General features: G+C 37.0%; 1 long non-coding RNA gene and 1 pseudogene across 1 annotated transcript; both read right to left on the bottom strand.

Annotated features, from left to right (window-relative positions):
* Positions 1-7,348: 7,348 nt before the first annotated feature.
* Positions 7,349-7,970, bottom strand: LOC136262724 (uncharacterized). The gene is made up of 3 exons (XR_010704289.1): positions 7,829-7,970; positions 7,715-7,773; positions 7,349-7,575 (listed from the first exon to the last, which is right to left on the bottom strand). It is a non-coding gene; the product is annotated as an uncharacterized lncRNA (long non-coding RNA).
* Positions 7,971-10,390: 2,420 nt separating this feature from the next.
* On the bottom strand, positions 10,391-11,543 carry LOC136264943 (uncharacterized; annotated as a pseudogene).
* Between the last annotated feature and the right edge of the window lie 625 nt (positions 11,544-12,168).

Below are 12,168 nucleotides of genomic sequence, written 5' to 3'. Positions count from 1 at the left end.
TACGATACGTACCGGTATATCGCCTAGCTCTAAGTTAGGACTAAATGTTACTTTTCTTCAACGTAAAATAACAATCTTGTTCCATGGTCTGGTCGATGGCTGACTTGTTTTGGGTAGAAAGCCAAAACAGTCATAATTTCATGACCATGGTCAGCCTAAGCAAATTACATTCCGAGGCAATATGCTACCTTTGAATGCCCATTATGTGACCACATTTTGAAATAGGTCTTCCAAATTTGATGATTCGATCATAACTGCAGTCTGGATAGCTATAGATAGCTATTGGCATGATGTCTGGTCACAGGTTAGTATTAACATTGATCATGGATACTGCAATAAATCTGTGGATCAAGTCACTACCTGGTCTGGGATTTATTCCAGGTCATTCCTATTATTACTAGCTAATTTGGTCATTCCAATAATTATTCAAAAGTGGATGAGACCAAAATGTAACCCAAATGATGAAAGCACTTACAATGTTGGTAAGAATGACAGCATCAGTAACATGAATTCACAAAGCAGTATTCAAGGGTGCAGTGCAATTATAGAACAAAAACAAAATTCTTCTGAGAGTCAAAGATGTGGCACAATACAATATTTAAAACTCTTACAGAGTGGATCCTATTTGTATTTTGCAGACGTTGAATGAAGCTAGTAAGGCCTCTCCAAATAAATTCTCTGTTTCTCTTAACAGGCGGTCCATATATTTCTATTATGAAATTGGCAGCTTTTCAAGTTATTATTTTCCTATACATACAGCCATAGCAAACAATGTAATAGCATTTTCAGCTTGTACCTTCATCATTTATATTGCAAGAATAACACAAACATGAACAGTGATAACATTCTGACATGTGAGCTGGCGAACCTTGCAAAACCAATTTTATTAAGCCTGTACAGTATGCAGAAAATAATGGAAGAATACGGAATAATGGAACATCTTAAATAAAGAGATGCGGGTGGTGGATGGGAAACAGAATTTATTTGGAGTGTCTTAAAACAACTGCTAGCCTTTTCATACCCCGGTAGTTGCAAACTTTTTTAGTTGCATAATACTATGGTACATACCGTAATGAAAATGATGTTAACTTTACACAGAACAAACAAGCTACTATGGTCACAACCTGGATACATACATAATGACATTTAATTCAAATATATACAAGATAGCTATAGGTATAGTTTCACTCTCAGAGTGTATACAGCAAACAAGGATATTACAGTCACATACTACACATTCAGTTCCCAACTTGTGACAACTTCTTACAAGTGTCCTTCTACACTGTGAAAAAAGAGGGATATAAGATGGTATTTCCAGTGGCTTATTGAATACAAAAAGCTTGATATAACCTGTATTATACTAACAATCTCATGTAAAGCTCTAGTTAGGTGTTAAACATACTGAAACCATATATGTGATGGTATAGTGTGGGCATTATATTTGATATAAGCTATTTCAGGTAATGTGGTAAATAAACTGAAACCATATATGTAATAGTATAGTATGCATTATACTAAAGTATAACATGAGTATAATACAGGGTTTATATTAATGCTTATTTGTATTCAATAAGCCACTGCAAATACCATCTTACATCCCACCTTTTTCACAGTGTTACCCTTTCACGCCTTCACCTTGGCCTTCACTCGATTGAAGTTTTCAGCGATGAGTCACGCCAGTATTGTGAGATAACAGGCGGGTGGCAGAGAAGATATGTCCATCCAGGTAGGTCTCATCCGTTGTTCACAACATCTTTGAAGACGACCAACACACTTAATACAGAGGGGCTAATAGTTTCAGTGTGACCTTTTCCTTCTCCGCAAACAATGTTGCTTTCCGTAAAACAAAGAAAAACGGTAAGTTCACAAAACATGAAAAAGTTTCTAAGTCAGACGTGCATCCAAAAAAAATTTTTGCCCGGTGCGGACTGTATTAAAATGTGTATTTAGACATATTTCGCTTTATTTCTCAACCTTGTGTTACACCTAGCGTCACCTTATACCAGTCAACTTACCCATGTTTGTACGGTCCATCTAGCACTGAAATTATCTAATCCTGGTTTGTTCATACGCGTATTTTCTTCGATTAAACCTCTAATCCCTACAATAACTTTTAAAGACACGATGTGGACACAAGCCCTAATGTCTGATAAACAAGTTTTAAAAGCGTGTAGAACCGTAAGTTTCCTAGGGAAGGTGTTTTAAGCAGAAATCTGTTAAACTCCATTTAGTGCCACGCCTCATGCGTGCGTTGATAATTGGCAGATGTCTTATAAACAAGTATGAAAGCGTTAAGAACGTAGCGTCACTAGAGAAGGTGTTCCAAGAATAATTCTTGTTGCCACACCACATATGGTGTATTAAAATAACTTGTGTTTTCTGGTGGTGCTCAAACCAGCTTGTTACATAGCATTACTGGATATAACGTATGCACGTTAATTTATGTTGTGTGCTTTGGCTCTCTACTTTCTAACATCAACTTTTACATTAAAATCAGGCTTTTTGGGTCGTTTTCGTGGTTGTTTTATAATAGAGTGAAGTTTAAGATAGAGTGGACGATTTTGCTACATTCTCGAACAACACGGAACATCCTTGGAACCGCTTTGGCGACCGCCTAATTTCTAATGCTGTGGTACCGTGGCACTAAACATATACTAACGGTACTCTAAACGGCAAGGATAAGTTTTGTGACTGGTAATTTTGTGCTCTTCATTTGAAGATCTTGACTGAGAATGTCTGATGTTGATGACGATACCGCTTCAGCCAATGTCAGTGGTACTTTAGCACCCCCTGATAAGAAAGCAAGAAAGAAGAGACCACTTAGTGTCTCACCGACCAAACGAAATGAGAACTTATACTGTCTCCCAGGAGGGTGTTGTCTAAAGTGTAAAGAAGAGTTAGGATCAGATAGTAAGGCTGTACAATGTGATCTGTGTGCTGCATGGATTCACACCAAATGTGAGGGTTTATCAGATGAGGTGTATGATAATATTATGGTGCTTGGAGGGTTAAGCAATGTCGTGTATTACTGTGATACTAATAATTGTATTAGTCGTATAAAACAGCTGTTGTTTACTTTCCTTGACTAAGATAAGCCTGATAATTCCCACCTTGTTGACTTATCCAAATATCTGGATGACCTCTTATTGAAAATTGCAGATTTATCTGCAAAACAACAAACTCTACATCAACGTATTCAGAATATATCCTCTACTACTGATGCCATCAATCAGATGGAAACTGATTCAGATTTAGCATCCACCTCACCAGGGAGTGCTTTGGACATTGTAGTCGAAATGGCAGATAGAGACCACAGAAAGTATAATATAGTTGTCTACAATTTTTGTTACAGAGAGAAATGACTGAAAGGCTGACATTGAATCATTCAAAACCTTGAGTAACAGTGTTTTCAAGTTGGACATTAGTATACTTAAAGTTGTTAGGTTGTTCCAAAGATCTCTAACAAACAGAGGCCACTACTTTTAACACTTGAAGACATTGATGATAAAATTTATTTACTTGCCCATTCACATTTCTGAGGAAAAATGAACAGTACAATAAAATTTACATTGCTCCAGACAGAAATAAACTAGAACGAGTTAAACACAAGAAAGCAGTAGATGAACTGAAACAAAGACGAGCAAAAGGAGAATCCGGTTTAATTATACGGAATGGGATATTAACAAACCGTAACAACCTTAAACAAGGCTCTGTTGTTCAGAATACTACTCAGTCTCAGTGGCAGATCTAGGAATTTTAAAAGGGGGTTTCTGAAAGTTGGTATAGCTGAATAAGGCATCTGATGACATTTATCTGGGAAAATTTGAGACTTTAGAAGTTCTGAGATCGGATATTAGGCTATTTTTAGTTACAAATTGCAATAATTCCAATGCTTTAAACAAACACTATATTGCTAACTATATAGGTCAAAGATGGTGACTGCAATCTGTAGCTTTGATTGCTCAATTAGAGTAGTTACATGACTACTTTATTAGAGTATCTCGATCGTTTTTAATACAGTGAGAGATGAAAAGTGAAGTGTTGCTGAGGGTTTAATACCTATAAATGGTGTCAGTTAAGTGTAACTGCATGCATACTACTGAAATACAGTGGTATATAGTTGTTTGCTATGACAAATTGTCAGTGCAACAATGTTTATGTGCCACTGAGCTAGATTTAAAAGGGGGTTTCTGTCGAAACCCCAGAAACCCCTCTAGATCTGCCACTGAGTCTTCCTGATGAAAGCTTTACATACACTACAGAAACTGTTGACAGCAGTATAGTTAAAAATAGGACGAGAGTTTTGTACACCAGCGCAAACCAATTTTTGAATAAAAGAGATCTTCTAATGCAAATTGCAGGCAGCACCCCTTTGGATATTATTGTCATTAGTGAAATACTACCTAAAGCACCTAATGCAGTTGTTGCTCTTTCATTAATTACCCTCCCTGGTTATCATTGTTATTTAAATCTTGATCCCAATAACTATGACCCCATCTCATCTGATATACGAGGAGTAGGTATATATGTTCATCACAAACTACAAGCTTCACAAGTATTTTTCAATTCACCTCATTTCAAGGATCATGTTTGGGCTAGTGTCAAGCTGCAAGGATCTGACTCATTATTAGTCGGGTGCATTTATCACAGTCCCTCAGGCAATATTGACACCAGCACAGCATCCCTTTGTGATTTACTTACCAGTCTTCATAATTATACACACTTGTTAATATGCGGTGACTTTATTACAGGGTAATATCTTGGTCAAACTTCTCTGGCACTGGGAATAATTGTCACTTTGAACCATTATTAGATACGATTGATGACTTATTTTTATTTCAGCATATTAATGAACCCACGAGATACAGAGAAGAGGAAACTCTGAGTTTGTTGGACCTTGTTTTTACAAACGAACAGGATATGTTCAATAATTTAGTGTACCTACCGCCCCTGGGAAATAGTGATCACATATGTATAGAATTTGATTTGATTTGCTACTCAGAACCAAAGAAGTATGATAATCTTAAATATAACATTAGAGCAGCTAACATTGATCTAATGAAACAAGCTCTTAGTAATGTGGACTGGGTATCTATTATGGAAACTCTCGACACTAATGAGTCTTGGTTATTGTTTAAGTCCATCTTTCAAGATATTATTGATAAATACATTCCTACTTATAAACAAAGAGAAAGGAAAAGTTTGTATTCCAATTTTGAAGTATTCTCTTTAAAGAAACAGAAAAACAAATTGTGGAAAAAGTATCGTTCAACTCGTTCTTCAACTGATCTATTAAACTTCAAAACTGTAAATAATCAACTTAGAAGCTTAACTCGCAACCTTAAAAAGGACTACGAAAAGCAATTAGTTCAGAATGTTAAATCCAAGCCTATATAAAGCTTTTTGGTAGTATGTAAACTCCAAAGTTAAGACACGCCCCAGCATTACTGAATTGATCCGTTCTGATGACATTGTGACATGCTCTGATTTTGAAATGGCTACCTTGTTTAATAATTATTTTTCCACTGTTTTTACTAATGAAGATATCACTTCTACCCCTGCAATAGATCCTAATGGTTCCCCTCCCACATCTGAGTCGATAGATTTCACCCCGGATATTGTTTTAGATAAAATTATGAACATGCATAACAGTAAGTCTCCAGGACCAGATGGCTGGCCAATTTCTATAATAAAATCTGTGGGTGAATTTATTGCTATTCCATTGTCCATTATTTTCAGCAAATCATTTATTAGTGGAACCTTACCGCATGACTGGAAAAATGCCCAAGTGACACCAATTCACATGAAAGGTGCTAGAAACAATGTTGGTAACTACCGTCCAGTCAGTCTTATGTCCATTTTTGGTAAGTTAATGGAAACTATAGTTAAAGATCATTTAATAAGTCATTTAATATCGAACAATTTGCTCTCAGCTTACCAATTTGGATTTGTACCTGGCAGATCGTGTACTACTCAATTACTTCATGTACTTGATTATTTTACTAAACACTTAGACGAAGGTTACTCTGTTGATGTGATATATCTAGATTTTCAAAAATCCTTTGACACAGTTCCCCACCAACGCTTGATTCAAAAATTGTCTTCTTTTGGGATACACGGTAAGATGCTACAGTGGATAAAAGATTTTCTTAAGGACAGAACACAAGAAGTAGTGCTTAATGGAAAGAAATCTAATTCCATTCCTGTTCAAAGTGGAGTCCCACAGGGTTCAGTGTTGGGTCCCATCTTATTCACGATGTTTGTCAATGACTTACCTTCGGTTGTATCAAGTCCCATATACATGTTTGCTGACGACACTAAGACTTTCCGTGTTGTAAGAACTAGTGAGGATTATTCAGCACTACAACATGATTTGGATTTACTTTATGAATGGTCAATTCGTTGGCAATTTAAGTTCAATATCTTGAAGTGCAAGCATATGCACCTTGGACCGATGCATCACTATGGGCCATATTATTTGGATGGAACAGTTATTGACAATATTGATTCTTACAAAGACTTAGGCATTATCTTGGACCACCAACTTAAGTTCCACCTGCATACCACAGAGGTTGCTGTAAAAGCTAATCAATTACTACGATTAATTAAGATTATTTAGATTCTGATGTATTGACTAAATTATTTACAGCTTTTGTGCATCCAACACTTGAATATAGTAACGCAGTATGGGGGCCTTTCTTTGTTCTTGATCAAAGGAAAGTGGAGAAAGTCCAACGTAGGGCTACACATTTATTGCCATCATTAAGAGATAAACCGTATAAAGAGAGACTAGCAGCACTACAACTACCATCCCAGGCTCACAGGCATCATAGAGGTGATATGATACTACTTTACAGGATCATCAATAACTATTTCAATTCAGATTTTTCCACTCAATATACCTACTCCGATACCACCATTACAAGGGGGCATCAGTTTAAGCTTTTCAAATGTCACTCAAGATTAAACTGTCGATCAAAATATTTTTTTAATAGGTTAATTAATGATTGGAACGCTTTGCCTGCTGTTGTAGTTAACGTAAATTCTGTAAATAATTTTAAATCCTTATTAGATAATCACTTATTTGATTCGAAATTTACTTTTGTATAATGGTTAATTGTACTATTGTGTGCAGATCCGGTATACAGGCTGTGCCTTTACCGGTACTTTAATCATAATCATAATCATTACCCACCCTAACAGCAAGTAGTCACTTCCATTGTGGCTTTCGTCATGCATGTCATTTAATTAATACACATGTTGCATAACAAAATATATCACATTAATTGTTTGTGACATTAACAATAAAATTCTGACAATAAAAATGGGATAGTTAGTCCCATCGCAACTGTACGCCTCATCCTGGAAATTCAGAAGATTGTAATCAACTGAAATATAATGCCAAGATCTTACCAGGCCTCATCGTCCACGTACGCTTGACAATTGAGAACTAAAGAACACACATAACATTATATAATTTCTCTGTCTATATAAACTTACTCCCCCAAACCTTGATCTTTACGTATGTACCACTGCTAGTGAGAGAACCGCATGCTATGACCAAGTACCCTGTACCTGTAAAATTGACAGGGCATTAAATACAATACAGCTAAAAATCTGTCACTTTTTTATGCAAATGACAGATTTGGGGATCTGAAAATTCATCACACCCTTGAGGTAATACAAAAATTTCTTACTATACACACAGACTGACCTGAAGATCCACAACGTCCTTGATGTTACTACAGTCCACGTACACTTGACAATTGAGAACTAAAGAACACACATAACATTATAAAATTCCTTTGTCTACTTACCCCCCCCGAACCTTGATCTTAGTTGCCAAGTTTAGAGCAGCTCTAGCCAAGTTATGTATGTAGCACTGCTAGTAAGAGAACTGCATGCTATGACCAAGTACCCTGTACCTGTAAAATCGACAGGCAGGCATTAAATATAATACAGCTAAAAATCTGTCACTTTTTACGTAAATGACGGAACTGAAAATTCATCACATCTTGAGGTAATACAAAATTTGAAGACCTGAAAATTCATCACACCCTTGAGGCAATACGTTTGAGGATTCACAAGTTGGCCCAGCAGTGACCTTACTACACAGTGGGTCTGTAAATTATATAACTAACAAATATTAGTGATATCCCCCCCCAAAACACCTTCGCTGTAAAGAAAAGGCACGTCCAAGAAACTACAAGTATCTGTAACCCCATGTAAAACAGATAAGCTGTAGAAAAACACTCCATGAAATTAATGGGTAACTGAAAGAGCTGATATCTAGAGCGGCCAGGAATCAATAATATTACTACAACTGACTATGATTACCAAAGAATACCTTGGCTGTAGAACAGGTAAATAAAAGTAACTGGCAACCAAAACAGCTGATATCCGAAGTGGCCAAGAATAAAAGTTAAGTTGATACAACTTGCTACAATTATAAACTTGCAACATTGAATCCTAACCATACATTCACCCTTGCTACATCCTAAATTAATTCTTTGTAACTCTAATTGGCTGGTAATTTGGCCGCCTTTTTCAATAGTAGTAAAGAAAAAAAGGCGGCCAAATTACCAGCCAATTAGAGTTACAAAGAATTAATTTAGGATGTAGCAAGGGTGAATGTATAGAACACAGTTGAATGATTAGGATTCAATGTTGCAAGTTTATAATTGTAGTAAGTTGTATCAACTTATCTTTTATTCTTGGCCGCTTCACATATCAGCTGTTTTTATTGCCAGTTACTTTTATTTGCCTGTTTTACAGCCAAGGTATTCTTTGGTAATCATAGTCAGTTGTAGTGACATTATTGATTATTGGCCGCTCTAGATATCAGCTCTTTCAGTTACCCATTAATTTCATTGCAGCATCAACTTGATGGTTGTTGTCCATGTGTTTAACAATATCATTAGTGGTAATGAATAGTTGAGACTCACAGGAGTTTGGTATAAGTCGATTTTTTTCATTGGGAACCCTGTCGTATGATATTATAGTCCAGTCATTTTATGGTTTGACCTTAAACTAATTGCAACACAAATGGTTTCAACAGTTTCTGGCACAGAAAAATGTGCTCTATAACATATCAAAAGTCCCGGAAAATCCCATTGGGGGAAAATACCCTTTTTGCATGACCTTTTCAGCCATTTTTAGCAAAAAAATGTGTATTTATTCTTCTATTTCAGCTGTACATTATCCAAACTATTTACATTTGGTATCAAATGATTGCTCTCACTATAAGCAACAAGATGACACTTGTTTGGTATCCATAGCTTAATCTGTTCTAAAGTTATCATCATTTTACTGGATAAAACTGACATTATAAGCCCCGCCCACGCACTTAATTAAATTTTAGTTTAAGCTATTTATTGCTTGTCTAATGATAGTTTTCCCATAGCAAGGGACACTTTTTATAACAGAGTGTCATAGTGAAGACTATAAGGTGCATGTGTTACCATGGAAACCAATAAATAGCATAGCTCTATATACAATTCGGTTGTTTTCATTCTCTATTGTCAAGAAGATGGATCTAATTCTTTACAATTCCAAACCTGACATTGTACAAATTCAGTTAGGTACATACACAATGATATTCATTATAATAAAATTTATACTTCAACCATGGCTAGTATTATGGTAGCGGAAAATCTATTCTATAAAACTGTCTCACTGTATGTATACAGATGGTTTAAGATTCACTTTTATTCAGTGTTGGCATCAGTATCATCTTCATGGATTGAAGTATCTAAGTTGGTGCAGCCTGTTCCCTTGCAGTTACCACAAACAGAAGAGCATTTCACATTGTATTTCTTGCAAGTGCATCTCATGCTGCTGCAGTCAGTGTGGCAGTTACATCTAATCATTTTTAATAGCTCATCTGGAGCAGGTGGTAAATCAGTAAGTACAGGCATCAGTTTTCCATCATAGTCTTTCCATCCCCATGCAGTTGGCTGCATTTCACTGGCAACACCTTTCCACTCTTGTATTTGGAAATATACATGGAAACTATGATATTTAGCAGCAGCTGAAGTTGGTGGCAAAGTTTGTGGAAGAACAAATGTAGTATTTGTAGCTACCTTTTCACAGAAACGCTTGTAACGGAGAGAGTTTAATCCTTCCTTTGGATTTCCACTGTATAAATCCACTAGTGCCTGCTCTCCTGCAGCCATGATGTCATGTGGCGTAGAAGTTGTTGTACTGAACACTTTGGCCTGCATTTGAAAGCGTTTACTGGACTTGAACTTCTTAAGGGAAGTACCTTTCCCAATGCCATATAGCTGTGATGTTGTGTCACATCCAAGTATTGCATGCAGGAAGAGAATGTTGTTGCATATTTCTAAGCCAAGTTTCTCTTTGATAGCAGTTATGTTCCACACCCTGGGTTTCATAGTGGCTTTCTTTGGCTCTGGTTTGAAAAATATGTTGTGTGATTCCAAGCAGGCATGATAGCACAACGATATAAGAAGATCGGTGTCATCACCAACTAGCACAGTGTCTGCTACTCTGGCTAATTCTACTGCTTTTTGTACAATCATCAAATCAGCATCTCCTGAAGCATGGCATACTTTACAATTTCTTTCCAAGAAGAAGCTAAGCATATTAATGAACTGCTGCTTGTTGGTGCTGTTTGATAAAAAAGTTTCCTTCTTCATGTTCATCTTCGTATCTTTGGTGAATGACACAGCCAATCCAGAACATCCTTTAGCCCTCCCCAGATGTACCATATCTTTTGTTGATGACTTCTCATAGCCATCAAAAACAACAACAGCTTCTCCGTATTTCTTGGTTACATAATCTGCATATACTGTGCATATTTCTCCATAAGTACTCCCTTGAGTCCATGGTATTCGCTGTAGAAGGGAACCACCATCTAATACAAATTGAACTTCTCCAGGTACTTCAGGAGTATCTAATTCCAGTGTGTTTCAAACTGCACTAGCTAGTGCAGTCTTCTGTGGTTGTCTAAGCATTAGTGAGGTATCAAAGAGAGTTGGTGGATAACTGCAGAGTTCGTACTTGAACACATCCTCAGTGTTACTAGTTGCTTTCGCAGCTAGGGTTAATCTCTGAAAAAGCAGTTGAGGATCAATCTGGACTGCAACACCTTCAATCTTTATAATGGATTTTGTGTCTAACATGACTGCTTGGTGATTCTTCTTGAAAATGTACTCGGTAACTGCTGCACCTTCCATTCTATCCAAAATAGCATTACCAACATCCTGTGCTTTGTCAATGTTAACGGTGCCTTTTGCATGCAATCCGGAGTATATATTGCGCAGGGTGGTGTCAGAAGTAGAAAAGGGATTCCTTTCTTGGAGGGAACTGAGAAGTGTTTGGGTATCCTTCCAGTCACGAACTAGCCTAGCCTGTGTAACCTCCTTGTTCTGTTCACCTGAATCATAGGATACACCAGTGAGCTCTTGCATTGCTCGATTCACCTCAGCACATGCTGGCATTGACAATAACCAAATCAATCGTTGCTGCTCAGTCATGCCTCGTCCTCTTGTGAGACCACCATTTGTCTTCATGCTTCTCATCAACACTTGTTCAATGACAAGATCTGAAGAGAGACCTGCCCAGTTATGATCACTACGTCTGATCACATGTAAACCATCTTGAAAGTGTTGGTGCACTTCTGGATGATCATTCTGAAGGTTAGACATCTCCTGCAAATACAAATGCAAGCATTTGGTATAATTGTTGTGCCCTGAGGCTGCCATGTAAGGCAACATCTCTGAAATGGATTGGAGATGCAAATCCCAGTTGCCAGTACGCTCTGCTCGTATGTGTTTGTAAAGAATATCAATCATATCCATGTGTTGTAGCCACAGTGCTGCTGTTCTGAAAGATTTCAAACATTCTTTCTTTCTTTGAACAGAATCATTAATCTTGATTATTGTAGCATGTTGGCAAACGTGATCTGTGGTCACTGATCCTTGCATTAGGTTCTCATAGAGGATAGCAGCTTCTTCCAATTCAGGATTTTCAGAGGAATTATTTTGGGCCTGTGATGTTTGTGTGGTCTCTTCGGTTTCTTCATCAGTGATTTCTGAGCATTGAGGTATAGCCACATTGAATATATCAGCTATGATCAAACCATTAAGTGCAGCATCAACTAGAAAATGTCCTTGCAGTGCTCTAGAAATAGCTTTACCACTGAGC

This window comes from Dysidea avara, chromosome 8 (assembly GCF_963678975.1).
Source record: "Dysidea avara chromosome 8, odDysAvar1.4, whole genome shotgun sequence".
NCBI lineage: Eukaryota > Metazoa > Porifera > Demospongiae > Dictyoceratida > Dysideidae > Dysidea > Dysidea avara.
The sequence above is the reverse complement of the archived record's forward strand: the minus strand, read 5'-3'. Positions and strand labels throughout refer to the sequence as shown.